Below are 20,007 nucleotides of genomic sequence, written 5' to 3' on the forward strand. Positions count from 1 at the left end.
AGAAATATCAGTTTCTTGGCTGGTCTTTCTTTTCTATATCATGGACTCAAAGAAAGATAAAGTGTGTCACATTTAGTAGGCTACACCTGTTATTTCAAGTGCCAGTATTTAATCAGCATTGCATATTTTCCTCAGGCATGCAAATATAAGTATCAGACTACACTCGGTATTGGTAGACACCCAGTATTAAAGGAATGCACTTAATTGGGTTTAATAAACTTGACTGGGACATCTGTTGTGCCTCCACTACAGAGTTTGTCCTCCAGAGAGGATTGAAAAGTTTATTTTTCTTAAACTCTCTTCACTGCACATCTTGGTCACAATGCTTTAAAATTCTCCTCCTCCTCCTCTGGTAGTTGGTTTCTGTCTGGGCTCGTGATTTCCCATCTTGTTTTCTGTGTTTATTTTAATTTTCCTTAAACTTGAAAGTTTAAATTTTTGGCTGAATTGGACATCTAAAGACATATTTAATAGACAAATATTTAAAAGTTGTGGATGACCTTTGCGACCTCTGATATTTCACGGATACACTCTGCTCTGGCCTACTGACAGAAAAAGCCTGCTTCGGCCTACCAACAGAAAAAGCCTGCTAGAAGCTAAAGCTAACTAGCACCAAGATGCCTCCTTTCTCCACAGATGACCTCTACAAACTTCTGCAGCAGGTTGCAGTGTTGGAAACTAAAGTTCAGCATCTGGAAATAAACATAGAAGTGAACGGACCGTGTGGAAATGACAGCACTTTGCTGCTCACTCAAAACAGTGGACTGGAGAATCCAGCTAATTAGCTATGATACAGCTCCCACAAAACTAAAGGGCTGTGTACCGGGTAATAAATCTGCCAGTATCAGTCCTCACTGGCAAAGCCCAACAGTAAATCAGCTGATATGGGGAGACATCCAACAGGTAGAACCCAGCGCCCAGAGATCTGTGATGCGACAGGCTGGCCTGCATTATCATCTTCCTCAACACCTGTGCAGAGTAAGACACAGGCATGGATAAAAGCTAAAGGGAAGATGAGCAACAAAGCTCCCAAACCAGCTAGTGTGCAGTTACAAACTGCTAAATGCAGTGAGCTCTCTGAATGCTGAAGTCTTCTTCAGTGGGCCTTTCCCACCAGTCAGAGGAGGAGGAGAGAAATTCAGCAGACTGTTGGCAGTAAACAGATGGCTTTCAACTGCATGTGATGTCCACTCAGTGCATTTTATTGACAACTGTAACTTTTTCTGGGACCGCAGACATTGTTTCAAAGGAGATGGACTTTCCCTAAACAAGTCAGGAGTAAAACTTCTTGCCTCCAACCTATCTTTCTTCCTACATAACACTGTTATGGTCTGGTACTGGTACTGGTACACTGGTACACGGCGCAGCTTTCCGAATGTTGTGTTAGGTCTTTGGCAGGAAAATCATTCTTAATCAATGACTTTATCATCAAGCACAAGCTTGATTTTATGTTTTTAACTGACACTTGGTTAGGACAAGATAACAGTGCAGCTGTTCTCAATGAGTCAGCCCCTCCGAATTTCAGTTTCATGAGTGTAGAAAGAATGCGTAAGAGAGGAGGCGGAGTCTTCTTTTGGTTAATGATAGCATTCAGTGCAAGAGAGTCTCTTATGGCCAGTTTGAATCTTTTGAATATGTTGCCATTCAATCAAAGTCTCCCTGTCGATCAGTCTTCGTAACCATCTACAAACCCCCAAGATACATTGCAAAGTTTTCCGATTAGTTTGCCAAACTACTGTCTGTTGTTTGTATTGACTTTGACTGTGTTGTGTTAGTGGGTGACTTCAAAATTCATGTTAATAATAATATAATCTCAAAGATGGATGTGCTAAAGAACTTTTAAACATTCTGGATCATTTTGGCCTATCTCAGCACGTAACACATTCAACACATAATAAAGGGCATATATTAGATTTGGTTATTTCCAAAGGGCTTAATAGGCCTGGGCGATATATAAATTTTTTCGATTAATTCAAATTTTTTGCTGTGGACGATTTAAAAAATAATAAATTCAAGTTTTTTCTCCTCTTGCTACGACGCACCTTTTGCCCCCCAGGAGATTCCGTAGCCAGGAGCTCCCTCCCCCCTCCCCTTTTGTTTCTTTCGCAGAAATGCACATACACACAGCAGCAACATGGCTATCGCTAATGAGAGTGAGTAATGAGTTGGTGCTGGTCGTGCTGTCTACGTCTTACAACACATGTATGTTTAGCACCATGGAGACCTGGCTTTGTATGGTCGATGTTCCATATTATAGAATAAAACTGTTGAGTGAAATCCCAACTTTTCCGCCTGTCGACTCTCTGAACTAACTCACCGCTAACTGCTAATCCTGCTAGCCTCTCTGCCTGCACCTATGCTCATTACACAGTGGTATGGAACTGGTTTGGGTTTGCAGCAACAGACGAGGAACAGATGACTGCATGCTGCAAAGTTTGTCTGAAGCCCATAGCAACAAAAGGCAGCAGCACAACGAACTTATTCCAGCATCTAAAACAGAGGCATCCCGCCCAGTGGGAGAAATGCCACTCTTTATGAGGGGAACAAGACCGCTACAACCAACAAGCCTTTTTGATAACAAAAGAACAGCTTGCACTTTAAATCCCAGAGGGAAATAGTGGTTACCTTAAGTTTTTGATAAAATAATAGCAAAACTTGTTTTGAATTATCTCTGTCATTTGTACTTATTGTCTTCTTTAAAAAGTAGGTAAAAAAATCAGTAATAAGTTACGACAGGCCAATATCAAATCTTCCCTTTCTGGGAAAAATTATTGAAAGGGTTGTTTTTCAACAAACGCATGCTTTCATGACGCAGAACAATCTTTTTAATGCATTTCAGTCTGGATTTTGTCCACACCACAGCACTGAGACTGTACTTATCAAAGTTTTAAATGACATACATCTGAATAATGATGCTTCCAAAACCTCAGTCTTAGTATTATTAGATCTCAGTGCTGCCTTTGATACAGCTGATCATGACATACTTCTTGACAGACTGGAAAAGTGGGTGGGACTTACTGGCACTGTATTAAACTGGTTCAAATCCTATTTACAAGACAGAGACTACTTTCTGTCAGTTGGTGAGCATGTGTCTGAACGAAAAAAGATGATGTGTGGGGTGCCACAAGGGTCCATTCTCAGACCACTTCTTTTCAATATCTATATGTTGCCCCTAGCTCAGATCATCAGAGCATCATAATATTTCTTATCATACTTACACAGATGATACACAACTTTATATTTCTGTCATCACATGACTGCAGTCCCTTACTTTCATTAAATCAGTGAGTGGATGTGCCAGAATTTAACTCCATGTCACTGACAACAACAGATAAAGCCAGAAATCTTGGTGTAATTATTGATTCTGACCTGAATTTTAACAACCACTTAAAGCTCATTACCAAATCAGCCTACTACCACCTGAAAAATATAACCAAAATTAAGGGATGTCTGTCCAAAGCAGACATGGAAAAACTGGTTCATGCATTCATTTTCAGTGGGTTGGACTATTGCAATGGAGTCTTTACTGGCCTAATCTAAAAAAACAATTAGGCAACACAGCTGATTCAAAATGCTGCTGCATGAGTCCTTACAAACAGCAGAAAAATGGATCATATCACACCAGTCCTCAGCTCACTACATTGGCTTCCTGTGAGTCAAAGAACAGACTTTTAAATCTTACTGTTTGTCTACAAAGCATTAAATGGTCTACAAAAATATATTCTAGATTTATTAACTCCATATAAAGTATCCAGACCTCTCAGGTCATCAGGAACAGGTCTATTGTGTGTTCCCAGAATCAGAACCAAACAAAGTGAAGCAGCTTTCAGTTATTATGCTCTTCACCTGTGGAAGATTCTCCCTGTACACCTGAGGTCTGCACCAACTCATTAGAGATCATTAGATTTTTTAACAATGAAACAGCTTTATCTTCCCCAAAAAGTACACAATCAGTCAGGCTCTAATTTCTACAGTGGTTCCCAACTGTTGGGTGGTGGCCCAAAAATATACCGTGGGCCCATTCTGAGTGGATCACAAGGGGTCTCAAGTGTGTAGTATTCTGAAGTGAAGAGAGGCATGCTATTTTGATTTTTTTTTAGGTTTGAGTTTTTAGGGCCGTAATAACCAGCAAAACACACAGCAACCAACAGACACAGCAACAACACATATTAACTGTGAATTAGTTTTTCTCCTCACATAACTGATTGTGAGGGTTGATCTGAAGTGGCTTTGTACTGCCTGAATACTAAGCAGAACACTTGCATCTGTGTGTTTGACTGCTGTGACCCTCTGCCTTCCCCCTGTGAACAAATCAGTGGCATTAATGGAAGGAAAGTGGGCCACTGTCTGGATGGCCAGGCAGGAAGAAAGAACCCCAAGTATCCAGGGGATATATTATTACAGCACTTTCTAGGCATGACGAACGCAACATTGCTGGAGTCACCGATACCTCAGGTGATGGCTTTGTTTCATTCAGACAGACAGTAACAGCACATTTACAGACTCGGGAGATATTTGGCAACGAGAGGAGAAGAGAAGATAGATACGACAGACAGACAGACAGACAGACAGACAGACAGACAGACAGACAGACAGACAGACAGATAGATAGATAGATAGATAGATAGATAGATAGATAGATAGATAGATAGATAGATAGATAGATAGTGCTGGGCAGTATGACCCAAAATGTATATCACAGTATTTTTCAAAATTATAACGGTTTCACGGTATATGAATAATTTTTTTTTCTTTCATCTGGAAGACAGATGTTTTAACACAGGTATGTCCAGGCGCTCCTTTGGGCGCATCTGCATAGAGTACCATTATCTCGCCCAAGTATACGGAGAAACTCTTCTGTTGAAAACACTTTCTCAGCCTTTTTTTCTGCTTGCTATTGTTCTTATCTCTCATAAAAGGACAAAATGCAAATACAACAGTAAAATAATAATAATAATAAATTAGTAATATAATTTTGATGACTGACACCTCTATCAACCAGTCAGAGTCAAGAGATTTGAGGGGCAGCGCACAAATAACCCCAGAGATAGGGTGCTTTTCATTCACTTTTTCATCCTAAATTGGTCTCCTCGTCTCCTCCACTCGCTTCCTCTCCTCACGTCTTAGCTCCGCCCAGCGAGGACATGAAAGAGGGATGCGAGGAAGAGATGTGAGAACGGAGGAAACGAAACTCCGAAATGAAAAATCCTCGCTCCACAGCATCAGTCCAAGCTACGTCAATTACTGATGACGTTTGCACAGCTGTATTAGCTGTCAAAGGGACTGCAGCTGAATGCACACAGAAGCCTTTATTTAAGAATAATTTCTAAAAACACACAGTAGTAATTTGTTTTAAATATGTGACTCATTTAAACTTTCTTTTAAATCATCTAATAAATGTATGGGTTTGTGTTGGTTGACGATCACTCAAAAAATAAAAATAAAAGAAAATAAAAGAAGGAAAAAAGCTGCTCCGTGTGATGCCACAACTATTCGTAGTTAAAGTCCCCTTTACATCCTAAAGTGCCAGATATATCAAACACAGACTGACGGTGCATGATATTGCGTTTCATACGACATGTCCCTTAAATAATAAAAGACTTTCGCGTAGACTACACCAGTGTATCCTCACTCTGGTCTCTTTCAGAAGCCTCCTCTCTCCTTGCTCCTCGTCTCCTTGAGGTGCATTCAGGCAATTGGAAGATCCTTCATCATGGCGGAGGGGAAACGACTTCTGGGTCGACGAAGGAGAGAGGAGACGAGGAGGCACAATTCAACGTAATGAAAAGCACCCATAGTATATTGCACGAAAAGCACTCCCTCCACTCTAGAAACCCCCTCCTCTTTATGTAAACAACCAGGACTTTCGTGATTGATCTCAAACTAACGCAGAGTCATAGGAGGGGACATTAGCAGCGTTTTTCGAGCTGAATTCTAACTTTTGACCACAAAACAGCAAAGGTTAGACATACTTTAAGATTTAGCAAAATGTTTTTCTGCTACCATTTGGCTGCTAGCTTCCGTCTGTGCAAGTTTCCGTCGCACAGTGAAGAGGCAGACATCTTAATGATCAGCAGACTCTCTGCAATCATATGATATCAGGCTTGTGTGGTTTGCGTGAAGTGATGAAATGAGCAGACACTCTAAATTGGACATATGCTATTTTTGTCTTTTTGTTACATGTGCATAGAATTTATTGCTGTATGAATTATGTTTCGTTTGGGTGGCAATGCTTGGTAGAGGCTTTTAGCTGAGTTTCTCCCCATCATTCTGATATGCTACAAGCTAGGGCTGGTGCTTCCTAGCGTGAGCATTGATCATCTGAAGTGCGTGCATCTCACGCTGCCCCCTGTACAGGCAGCTTTCGGACTGAACAGGTTGGTACAAGTTGGGGATTGCAACTTGGCTGAGGTATTTTCTGCTCGGTATTTCATACCTGGGATCCACTGTCTTGATCATCTGCCTGAAGCCTTCTTTTTCTACAGTTTCAAAAGGGACCATGTCTCTGGCTAGGTGGATAGTGATAGAGTGTGTAATCTCTATCTACCATTTGCTTTTTCTGTCATTGGGAGTCCCTCTAGTTAAGGCGTATTGAAGTGACATTCGGTTCCATTGTTTTTTTGCTTTTCCCGTGTCACCTGCTGATGTGGAGGTCACTAATCTTAACTTCACACATTCTTGACATTCCAAGACATGATTGTGGCTAAGGTGATGGCAAATTGCTCGTGTTGCCGCCTTCCGCAGCTGTTGGGCAGGGCTGGGCAGCCGGCCCGGACACAGCTGTCTCCTATCACAATCCCATACGGCATATATACGGGGCACAGTGGAGGGCTTGGCACCAGATTACGGTTCCGCCTCGCTGTGGTATAATCGGCTCATCCACGTGTTCTCCAGTGAATGATTTATCACGTTGTGTATGATATTTGGACAGTCACTTGGTTACCTCACCTGCTCTGTTGACCCTCACCTTCGCAGAGGGTCCGCCTGCTCCCGTCACCAGTTTCCAGGCTCCTGTACATGTTTCCCAGAAGCCTCATCACTCGACCTCACTCAGCCACCAGCCTCCAGCTCGCTACTGCCACCGGTGTCTCTCCCCGGTGCCTCCTCACCACGTGTCTTCTCGTCTTATGAGTTTCCCTCATCACTAGCTTCTCCCTCGTCATCAGCGAGGCTGAGGGCACACTGTGCACAATAAACGGTGAACCTTTATCTCTGAAAGTGTCCGAGTCTGCATCTGAGTCCAAATCACACCCTAGCTCACAACACAGACTTGTACGTTGTTGAATGACAGGTGGAAATGTTACTGATGTAGTAAGACCAGGGTGCTTAATCAAACATGAGACCAACATATTAAATTGCCAACAGATTAATGGAAATGGGGGCATGTCTGAAAGGTGCTTAGATCAGTTTCTCTCTCTCTCACACACACACACACACACACGCACGCACGCACGCACGCACGCACACACACACACACACATACACACACACACACACACACACAGGAAGAAAGAAAACGTGAGAGAGAGGGGACTGGAGTAGGTGATATCTTTATGTGGTACCCATTGAAAGACACAGAATCTTTGAGAGACAAATTCTTTTATAGTGGGTCATTCACATGTAAGAAAACACCTAACATTATCATAATGAATGTAAACAATAAACATGGTTATTGTTAGTACTCAAAGCTGTCAAGCTAGCATTCTTGTGCGACTAGCTGACTACAGTTTTAGCGATACATCTCCCAAGCATTGTGAAAGACTCATCGTCATGTGCAAAGAGTGCACAGGCACAAACTGAGAATTTTTGTTTGCAGGCAGAATGACAGGTAGAGGTTAGTATGAGCAGCAGCACTGACACATCAAGGCTGCTAAAAACATTAGCATTAGAAAATGAACATAGCACAGCATACTGTCAGAACTACACTGCTTTCTGTCTGACAAGATGTATCTTTTGTAGTTTTTATATTAGTGCATTTCACTTGTTTCAAGCTTTTTTGTCCTAAATTATCTTAATAAGACATTACATCTTCTTACTTAGATGTTATTACTGGGTCTGTGTAACTTAATGCTTGAAACTACACTGCCTGGCCAAAAAAAAAAAGTGGCCACCTGGATTTAACACATGAAGTGCCCATCATGCCTGGTGCTTACTGTACAAGCCTGTGGGGGCAGTGCTATGATCTGGGGTTGCGGCATTTGGTCAGCTCTAGGTTCAGCAACATTATGTGTCCAAAGAATGAGGTCAGCTGACTACCAAATGACCAGGTTATTCCATCAATGGATTTTTTCTTCCCTGATGGCACAGGCATATTCTGAGATGACAATGCCAGGATTCATCGGGCTCACATTGTGAAAGAGTGGTTCAGGGAGCATGAGACATCATTTTCACACATGGATTGGCCACCACAGAGTCCACACCTTAACCCCATTGAGAATCTTTGGGATGTGATGGAGAAGGCTTTGTGCAGTGGTCTGACTCTCCCATCATCGATAGAAGATCTTGGTGAAAAATTAATGCAACACTGGATGGAAATAAATCTAAAAACATTGCAGAAGTTATTGAAACAATGCCACAGCTAATGCGTGCTGTGATCAAAGCTAGAGGCAGTCCAATGAAATATTAGAGTGTGTGACCTTTTATTTTGGTGGCAACTTATTTTTTGGCCGAGCAGTGTAGAATTTCTGTAAATATAAAGCTTTTACATCAGCACTGACAAAGATAAAACAGTTTTGTAAAAGTCAGAATTTCCTTAAATCCAAACAAATGTACTTGGTTTCAGTCTGACTGCACTAATACAAGACAACTGTGGTTTCTTTGAGACTAAATATTTACTTGTTTTAAAATCACAATAAGTTAATTTTTCCTGTTCTGATGGAAGATATTTTTTCTAATTGTAAGTAATATTTGCCCCATTTTACTGCTTTTTTTTCTTGTTTGAGAGCTGTTTTTTTGCAGTGAACAACTTACACAATGTCAACCAAAGTGCTGATTTCACTGATGTAAAAAAAAATGCCCACAGCATTAAAAATCCCAAAACATAACTGACAGAAAAACAGTTACATGGAAACAGGACCTACCTAATGGACTGCCATAACTACTGCAACACGGGCCTATTAAACATAACGAGGTCTCACTACCTGACTAGAGAATTGCAAAATGTTTAAGGTGTATCAACAGTTCAAATGCAGTAACTTGCAGCATCCATTGGCCTACTGCAAGACGTGATATAAATATCCAAATTAATGTGAAAGTTGCACATTTTGTAGTTCTACAAACAATAGTGATGGCCACATCTGCACAGACTTTTGTACCTTTTGCAGGTACAGATCTGATGCAGTCTGCCTCAAGCATTTGTTTTATGTATGAAACAGATGCAGTAGGCTGGAGACACACTTTATGGGTCATATGTGCGGTGCGTCTCAGTCAGTGCTGACATCAAGTGCTTTCATTCTGAAGTGCACAGAAATAATCTATACAACTTGTTGTGCTGATAGGTTTACTGATGTTATAACGATGAGGTGTCAAGTGCACAGGCCAGTTTGGTTCCCTTTATTCCTTATAAAACTGCAGCAAGTAACAAGTAAAATGTTCAGTTTGATCAACTTTTTTGAGAGCTTGTAAAATTCTCTCCTCTTTGCACTGTATACTGACTTTTTCCTGAACCTGTACAAAATTCTACGGCAATCCCTCCAATGGTTGTTGAACTATTTCAATCTAAACCAAAAATGTCAACCTGCTGGAGGCAATAGACAAAACAGATGAAGTCATGAAATCGCCAAAGTCCTTCAGATAAACTGCCTGGTAGCCATGACTGTTCCAAATTTTGTGAGTATTACTCTAGTTAGGGTTGAGCCGGATACTTTTTTCAGATGAGTATCCGGTACAGATGAAGCATTTTTGACGAGTACGAGCATGATACGGGTAAAACTCGTCAATATCCGTGCTCGTGTGAAAGGAAAATCCTCATTGGGCAACTGACTGTCTTCATGCTCTGTGATTGGTCAGTCACACACAGCGCCCGCCCCTCCCTACACAGACACGTCTCTGCAGCCAGAGCTGTGCCCCACTCTCGCACATACACAGACAGTGACTGATCCCTCTGTGCTTGACTTGACTCTAGCTCACGTTGCTCTCTTCAGTACTCCTTAGGTTTTCTCCAGCTCGCCTCTATTTCGGTTTGTATGATATTTAAAGTTACTTGGTGAACTTGTTTTGTAATGTACGCGGTGCATTTGACAAGACAGAGCTTAAAACGGCTCGTGTCGCGTTGGTCACTGCCTCCTCTCCGGTCGGGTTTTTTTTTTTTTTTTTTTTTAACCGTCTGCTTGCTCTTAGTTTGGCTTGTGATATAAAGTCATTTGGAAAACTTTGCTCGTACTGAACGCAGTACTTTTGAGAAGAATAGCGTGAACAAGGCTGACTTATTATTTCCCTGTTTGCCATCACTGAATGTTTGCATGAATCACCAAGTTCACACAGATCATTATAAAATAAAGTCTTAAAAATAAAGAACCACTTACACACATACACACATATAGCTGAACACACAAAGTAGCCTATATTAATATTCTTATGGTATATGGCCGCATGCAGTATCTGACACTCTTACTTTTGTGATCAAAAACATTGATTTGAATCTCAATTTTGAGGCTGTTCAATTCAATTCAATTCAATATGCCTTTATTCTGTAAATAGTTTTCAGATAAACAATAAAGCAACTTCTGATCAATCCATATCAATTTCAGACTTAGAATAATGTACCAATTTAAGCCCCACCCATTTAAACCACGCCCACTTCGAGTACCGATACGGATACAGATCATTTAGATGGTTGAACAGATACAGATACAGATAGTGGTGTACTCGCTCATCCCTAACTCTAGTAGACTGTGGATACGCAGCAGTGTCTGAGGGTGGTCTCCTTGAACAGTTGGACCCAAACTGCCTTTGTGGTTCCAACATGCTGACAGGAGCACTAGAGTGGATCTGTAGTGGCAGTCTTACGTCCATGTTGCTCTCCATTTTATGCACCCAATACAGCTTGTACTTCTGTCTCTATGACTGGGCCTTAAACACACACATAGGCAGACACACACACACACACACACACACACACACACACACACACACACACACACACACAGCCTCTAGGAGCAGCCCTTCAGACAAACACATTTACACAATAATTCTATTAGAGAGAGAGAGTGCTCTCTCCATTCATCAATACTCCCTCTATCTCGCCCGCCCCTCCCTCTTACCCTCCATCCACTGTCAATGCCGGTCAATATGCTGCTATCTCTGCTCACTTTCGTATTAGAATTCAAACAGGCTTGTCTGCAGCCATGAGCAATCAGTGTCCAACAATAGCAGCAGAGAGCTCGATAGCTCAAAACTGTGTCAGACTCATTTTGGGGCGCAAAGCGATGGAGGCAACATGCTGTTCTCACTGTGCTGCTGTTCACTCAGCACTGCTGCTACTTTTCCACTGTACAGTCCGTCAATATTCCCTCATGGATTTGTCTCTTTTTTCATCCATCCATCCTTTCTGTCCTCTGTCCACCCTCCTCTTAGCCCGCTGCCAGCACACAGACAAGCTAACAGATAAAGATTAGTGCTTCATGGCTTCAGCAAATTATTCACCACATGACAAAGATGAAATATGACATGCAACTGACATATATGAAGTATCTGCGATCACAAATGCAAGTGCAAGGGATTTACTGTACAGGGAAAATTAACATTTATAGAAATCGGTACATTTTAATGAATTAAGGATATTGGACAGTCAAGGTCATCCACAAGCCTGGGTGAATAAATGATAATGTTACTTATCAAAGGGAAGCTATAAAAAGGGCAACGAGAGGGGGAGAGCTTAGACTCTAACGTAGCACCACCCATGTGAAAGTAGCGGACATGGCGGCAATGAAGAGACGGAGTTCTTCGGTAGTTCAACCGTACATTGTAACAATTTGACTGTCTAGAGATTTTATGTGTTTTTATTCTGTACTTTCTTACTGCACTTATGTAACCTAATGAATGTCCTTGTACCGTTCAGCGTTGTAAGATAACATGACTGGTGAAAACCAGTTTGATAACAGGAGGCAGATGACACTTCTCTCTTCTCTCTTTTCTGTCAGTGAGGTCTGTTGCTTATCACATTCCAGGGACAAGATGTGGACAGCAGTTGGGCTGTCCACATCCTGGTAACTGGCCAATTACATACGGTCACATAAGTCCAACTTCTGTACGGGGCTGTCTTAAGCCCAAGAAGATAAATGTGAATTTTTATCAGAGATCTGGGCTCATTCTGACGGAGTTCATTCGAGAGTTCTGTCATTCTGAGCCAAGCACTGCTATTCTTCACCTGTGACCTCAATAAATACTTCGGCTGCGAACTGAAGATTTCTCCAGTCTGCTCTTGGGCTTCCAACAAAAGAATCTGGGCTAACACATGTTCTTACCTGAATCAGATTCTGAAGGAGGGGAGCCTCCTACAGAACCTCAGACTCAGAGAATTCAGCAGGACACTTCTGAATGGTTAGTCAAAAAATGTCTTTCTGGTTTTTTCTCTTCAGTACGAGCACCGGCTGTACAAGGGGCAGCATGAGATGCCTGCAGGTCAGATGATCAATGCTCATGCTAGGAAGTACCAATCCTAACTTGTAGCATACCAGAATGACGGGGAGAAACTCAGCTAAAAGCCTCTACCAAGCATTGCCACCCAAACGAAACATAACTCATACCCCAAGAAATTATATGGTCATGTAACAAAGACACGGAAATAGCGTATGTCCACTTTAGTACGTCTGCTGATTTCACCATGTCACGCAAACCAACAAGCCTGGTATCATTCAGATTCAGATTCCTTTATTGATCCCCGAAGGGAAATTGTTTTTTTTGTAGCAGTGCTCCATACTCAAGACAGAAAGCAGAGTCCAAAGTTCCTGGTTGTTTACATAAAGACGAGGGGGTTTCTAGAGTGGGGGGAGCGCTCTTCATGCGATATACTGTCTCTGAGGATACTTCCTTCTGGATCGTCATTGGTGTTTCTATGGTGAACTTGGGTGCTGCCCCTCGATTATCTTGACTCTGACTGGTCAATAGAGGTGTCGATCATCAAATTCAACCACTGGGTTGTTGAGACATTGACCAGTCGAATTGCGCTGGTTTCGATGAGTCCCAGTTCTCGGCTTGCTTAGAGAGCTCTCTGAGTAAGAGATCTGAGATCGTCGGTAAGGAGGTTCAAGTCTTTAATCTCTTTGGCACGGTCCTCGGGAGGAAAGGCCTCGATGACTGCAGGTCTGTTGGAAGCTATCTTGTGGAGGCGGAGGTTAGAAGCAGCAAGCATTTCCTGAGCTCGCTTGATGATGCTGATAGCGTCCTCTTCTGTAGAAAAGGACTTGAGCCCATCGTCCACGTAGAAATCTCGCTCCACGTATTGTCTGGCGTCACTGCCAAACTCTGCCTCTCCTTGCTTGGCCGCTCTTCTGAGACCATGGACTGCAACTGCGGGAGATGGGCTGTTGCCAAAAACATGCACACGCATTCTGTAGTCTATGATAGCTTGGCTTGGATCGTTGTCGCAGTACCACAAGAAGCGCAGATAATCCCCGTGGTCTTCTCATACCATGAAGCAATGGAACATGTGTTCAATGTCCGCAGTGACAGCCACCAGATCTTTCCTGAACCTCAGGAGCACGCCCAACAGGCTGTTGTTTGGATCGGGCCCAGTAAGCAACACGTCATTCAGAGAAACTCCCTCAAAGGGAGCACCTGAGTCGAAGACCACTCGGATTTGCTCCGGCTTCCTGGGATGATAAACTCCAAACGATGGAAGGTACCAACACTCTTGGCCAGCAGAGAGTGGTGGAGCAACTTCGGCATGCTTGCTGTCGAGCAGCTTCTTCATAAAGTCAAAGTACTGGGCCTTCATCTTTGCTGTTGGGAAGAGATGTATTGCGAGTGCTAGGTTCTAGCCTCGCTGCAGATGAAGTCAACAAACACACTGAAAGGAGGGAAGGGAACGTTATGTTGGAACTTATACTTTGAACCCACTGATTTCCACTTGACCTGTATGCCGAATGGGAGCTTCTCCACGATCGGGTGGACCCCTCTTGAGGTATCTAGGTACGAGAGCCCAGTCAATACGCTATCCAATTTTGCGGCTTCCACCTCCATTAACAGGTCCGCCAGCTCTCTCAGTTTGTGTGGGTCTTTATATGACACCTTCGGAAAGTTCTCTAGCTTGGAGAAGAAAGTATGTTCGATGGCTTCAGGTGATCCGTATGTTTCTTCCAGCCTTTCCCATACCATCCTCAAGCCTCTAGATGGGTCTCTCATATTTACGGCCTTTATCCCGCGGGCATGCTCGGATGACTGTTTCCCAAGCCACCTGATGAGCATGTCGAGCTCTTCTCTTGGCGACAGGTCCAAGTCGGCAGTGGCCCCCTGAAAGGATGATTTCAACGCCCAATAATTTTCTGGTTTATCATCGAAGACAGTTAACCCGGTAGATACCAGCTGCAAACGGGCCATGCATTTGATGAGGTCAAGTGTGGTGCTTTGAGAATCATAGTAGGGCTGGTAAGCGGCTGGCCGTTGTCTACGTTGCTCCCAGTGACCATCTTCATACTGCTGCTCGGACTGAAAGAGACCAGGCTGAGAGGATCTAAGCTGAGAGCCTCAAATGTTTACTTTTTGAGTGAAAAAAAAAGAAGTTACCACTTACGGAATCTGGCCTCAGTCTTCACTGGTTTGGCTCTTCACTCTGGACTTTGAAAGTCTCAGTTTGAAAAAAGGATCCCCTGAGATGTGGTGGCTTGTCCTCTATCAGCATTCTCGTTATAATGCAGTGCATTCAAACATTAGTCCTTGCAGGACACAGTAGCCAGGACAGCTGTAACAAAAGTATATTGTTATGATAACAGGGCATACTTACCAGTAAAACATGACAGCACCGTTACAGTATAAATTCAAGCACTAAAGGCTGCAACGGCTCACTGATCAACAGCAGGTCACTGTAATGACTAATAAAAACAGAGAAGTGACATCAACTTTATCTTACATGTATAGCTATGCCAACAGCTGCAAGCAGCGTAAAAAAGGATCACTCATAAATAAACTCCAAGAGAAGAAACTCATTGCACAGAATGGTTGGCTTGGAGTGTAAATTGTGCTGTGATGTAGCAGTTTCAACCCTACGCTTGTTTTGTTCTGGGCTATGCTAACATATTCCAGTTTAGAAAACATTTCAAAATGCATTATTTTCACAAATTCCCGAAGCTTAGACCCGGCTGAGCATCTGTGTATGACCGTCTGGGTCGCTGGGTTTGCATATGGAGACCATGCTGATTGCTAACTAGAAGCTAGCAGTTAGCATTAGCTTGTGCTATATGGCAAAACACTACTAAGTTAGTTCGTGTGAAACTGCAAAATAAACACAGCTAAATATTTGTAAATGCTGACATCTCCTTAGAACATGCATTCAATGATTTGCAAGATCAGAAACGTGATGTGATGTACCAAAAGCTACGGTATCAGCTAGCAAACCTCTGATGGCTGAAGTTGTAGTCTCAAAGCTAGCGGTTAGCCTTACATCATTCTTATTGGCAAAGCACTCACTACAACGCAAGAGTTTGCGCTAATCTAGAAAAGAAACACACAGCTAATTATTTGTACACTTACATGTCCCTCGTCTGCAGGTATTCCACGCAAAACTGGAAGTGGCCCTTCCTTTAGAAAAAGTCTCCTGGCTAATCATGCCTTGTACTGACCGAGGTGGGAGAAACAGTTAGTCTCAAAGTGGTTAGCACACACCAACAAGTTTTTGGCAACTGCAGTAGGGACGCTGCCTTCAAAAATGTATTCAATCCACGTCACTCCTCTGTCCTGTGTGGCTGGGAGCCAATGGAGCGATTTGTGCTCGTCTTTATGTGACCGTTTCTTCCGTCAGTGTAGGCGCCAAATTTGATTGGCTTGTTCGGAAGCTGCAGGCAGGGTGCTTTCAAAAATCCGTATCTCACTAAAAAAAGCATGGATGGTTTTATTTCCCATTTTGTATGCATGTGGCAGCACCAGAGACCCCAAAAACACCCCAAATCCCAGAAAAAGTTAGTTTTTCATAATATGGGACCTTTGAAAGTAGCTTTACTGCACAGGACTGCTCAAGTCCTACAAAATGCGCTAATGCCAGCACACCTCTACTGATATGCATTAGCAATAGCAATAAAAATAAACTTATCTCACTGTTTTGTTGCCTTGTCTGACTGTTTTTTATTGAGAATTTCTGTTATTTCTGACTTACCAACATGACAGTTGGCTCAGCCTCAACCTTTTCGCCAGGTTACTTCTAAAGCTTTTGAGTCAATGTAATGTTACAATTCTGTGGTCCAATTCAAAGGTCACTTTTAATCAAGTCCACAACCATGAGATTAGGAAAAAGTACCCCTCCTGTGTAAGGATGAACAGATAGAGGGATTATTAGTTAGGATCCAAATGACTAACAAAACTGAAAGGCTATAACTTTTACAGTCTCAAATATTTAAATGATTGTGTGCTGCTGCTGCTGCTGCTGTTAATTGCTGTGTGCGATTAACTGCAGCAAGAACACAAAGACATACAAAAGACAAAGTTCTTGGCGAACTTGCCATTAGCCTCTAGAAAGGATGGATTGTTTTTATTTTTCCTACCTGTCAGATCATTTAAAACATTCCATAGTTTTTTACTATCATTTCCTACCTCCTTTACTCGATTTTCAAAGTATAATTTCTTTTTTTTTTCTGTTCAGTTTGGTAACACAGTTTCTCCTTTTCTTATAGAGGTCCCAGTCATATTTATTTCCTGTTATAGTTGCAGTTTTTTTCATTTGATATCTCATCTTCATATCATCTTTAATTTCTCTGTCTAACCACGGTGTGATGGCATTCCTGACAGTAAACTTCAGGAGGGCAATTTCAGGATTATTGGCTGCAAACACTTCTAATCAACAGATTTCTTTCACTTCTTTAACAAATAAATCTTGATTAAACATTTTGTATGATCTTTTAAGTCTTGTTTTGGGTCCAGGTCTACTAATTTCAGTGTTTCTAACGACTATGATCAGATTGTGATCACTGCTGCCAATGGGCACAGACAATATCTTATTACATAGCTCTGGAGAATTCGCTTTACACATATTCTTGTAGGTTTATTTATGACTTGCGTAAGTCCACATGTATTTGTGGCAGTTTGCAACTTGGTCTTCAAAGGGCAATTTTGAGCAAGCCAGTCAATATTAAAATCTCCCATAAAGTAAATATCCTGACCCACCACAGTATTATTCTCCAACATTTCACAGATTGTGTCAAGATATTCATTATCAGCGCTAGGTGGTCTGTAACAGCAACCTAGAAGAACAGGCTTTCTGTGAGGTGGATAAGTTTTCAACCATAGTACTTCAATGTTGTATTGCATCATATCAGTACATATTTTCACAGGCACATGATCCTGAACGTAAAAAGCTACTCCCCCACCATATCATATTTCTATCTTTCTATCTTTTCCGTTATAGCCTTTAATGTCTAGCTCAGTGTCTTCAAAGGAAGACTCCAGATGAGTCTCTGAGATAGCGAGTATATGCAAATTATGTTCAAGTAACAGTTCAGTAACTTCATTAGTTTTGTTTCTGAGACTATAATATGTGCAATACTTAAGCCTTTCTTTGGTTGTTTGTGTTGTGACGTGATTGTGTTCGTCATAAGGTGTTAAAAAGAGTTCTTTTATGTGGGCATACCTTCATCGTTTAGCTTGGAGTGCTGGTGCGAGGATCGATAATCAGCCTGTCGTGTCTGAGGTAGGCAATATCTCCTCTTTCACGTGCAGCTTTCAACTTTGGCATAAGTTCTTTTCTTTTTAACCTTACGGCATCAGTGTAGTCCTCATTGATAAATATCTTAGTGCCCTTGAGGTTTTTGGCTCTTTGCAAAACCGCAGCTTTGTCCTTAAAACGTAGGCACTTAACCACTACAGATCTAGGTCTATCTCTTGCCGCTTCAGGTTAACCTGTGCGGTGTGCACGTACCACCTCAATCTCCCTCTGTAGCTGCAACTTCTGCTTTAGCATGTTCTTCATTTTTTCTTCTGAGTCCGCCAAGGATTCCCCTGGGGTTTCAGGTATTCCATCAATAACGATGTTGTTCCTCCTCGACTGACCCTCCAGGTACTCATGTTTGTCCAGGATGACCTGTAGACTTTCACATAACTTCATGATGTCCGTTTGAGTTGTGTTGCAGTGCTCCAACTGTTTTGCTTGAACAAATTTTAAGTTCATCGACCTCTTTCTCTGTGCACTGTATGCTTGTTTTCAGATCCTGCACTTCTTTTGTGATTGTAGCCATCCTGGAATTAGTTAAGCCCATTATGACTTTAACAAGGTCTTTGAAAATGTCTTGCTGTTGCTGTAAAAGAGCAGTGAATATTTCATTCGGGTGATTCAACAGGTCATTTACCTGAGTGAGCGATACATACTCCTCATCAGTATTTTTTTGCCGCTTTGGTCCCATTCTCTCTGGCCAGAGAATGCAGGCAGAGGTGGTGGCAGCAGGTGATGGTAGCAGGCTGGGCCTGGGAGCCTGGTGGATGGTAGATGGCCGGGCCTGGGAGCCTGGTGGCTGGTAGCTGGCCAGGCTTGGGAACCTGGTGGACAGTAGCTGGCTGGGCCTGGGAGCCTGGTGGATGGTAGCCGACTAGGCCTGGGAGCCTGGTGGATGGTAGCTGGCTGGGCCAAGGAGCCTCGCTCCAGGGAAGATAGGCCTGATCCAAATCCACTCAATATCACCATCTAGATCTCGCAATCCACTGTCTGCCAAAATCACCTCACACCATCCAACAATGAACAGAAAGGAAATATTTGGCAGCAGTATTATCCAAAAACTGCAGAGAACTGGATTCAGTGCTTCAGTGCTGCTCACAGTTCAGTCAAACTGTGAAATGTGACTGTAACACCTCTGGGAAGAAGCATGTTGGTGTGAAATGTCACGAATAAAGTCTTTATACAGAGAACAAAAAGATAAACGATTGATTATAAATGAAATCTTTGTCCCTGTCTCTCTCTCTCTCTCTCGTTGTCCCTGTCTCTCTCTCTCTCTTTTTCCCTGTCTCTTTCTCTCGACAGAGAGAGAGAGAGAGTGGGCTTCATTGAGGGCTTCATTGATAATTGGTAGACTTTCTGGGGAAGACCTGGTCTGATCAGGAGAGACGGCATCCATCCCACTTTGGAGGGAGCAGCTCTCATGTCTAGAAATCTGACCGATTTTATTTATGAACCTAAACCCTGACAACTCAGAGTTGAGACCAGGAGGCTGAGCTGCAGTCCTACACATTTCTCTGCGCTTCCATTAGAGCAGTTACCCACCCAACACTCCATGGAGACTGTGTCTGCCCCCCAGCCACGCAAACTAAGAAAACCAAAAGTACAGAGAAGAGGAGTTAAAGATAAAAATCTAATAAAAATTAAAACAACCACTACAATAGTACAACAAGATAGGAGAATTAAATGTGGACTCCTTAACATCAGATCTCTGTCCCCTAAAGCTGTTTTAGTAAATGAGTTAATATCAGACCATAATATTGATTTATTTTGTCTGACTGAAACCTGGCTGTGTCCTGAAGAGTATGTCAGCCTAAATGAAGCTACTCCTCCGAGCCATATTAATACTGACATTCCTTGAGGCAGTGGCCAAGGAGGTGGAGTTGCAGCCATTTTTGACTCAATTCTTTTAATCAACCCTAAACCTAAACTCGACTATAACTCATTTGAAAGCCTTGTTCTCACTATTTCTCATGAAAAATGGAAAACAGTGCAGCCAGTTTTATTTGTTATAGTATACCGCTCTCCTGGTCCTTACAACGAATTTATAGCTGAGTTCTCTGAGTTTCTATCAGGTTTAGTCCTTAAAGCAGATAAAGTAATTATTGTAGGTGACTTTAATGTACATGTCGACGTTAATAATGACAGCCTTAGCACTG

At 42.3% G+C, this 20,007-nt stretch overlaps 1 protein-coding gene across 1 annotated transcript in view; it reads right to left on the reverse strand.

The window, feature by feature from the left end:
• Positions 1 to 20,007, reverse strand: part of arhgap39 (Rho GTPase activating protein 39) — a 136,343-nt gene that overhangs the window by 109,411 nt on the left and 6,925 nt on the right. The gene's annotated exons all lie outside the window — the stretch shown is intronic.

Source organism: Chaetodon trifascialis, chromosome 4, assembly GCF_039877785.1.
Source record: "Chaetodon trifascialis isolate fChaTrf1 chromosome 4, fChaTrf1.hap1, whole genome shotgun sequence".
NCBI classification, from domain to species: domain Eukaryota; kingdom Metazoa; phylum Chordata; class Actinopteri; order Chaetodontiformes; family Chaetodontidae; genus Chaetodon; species Chaetodon trifascialis.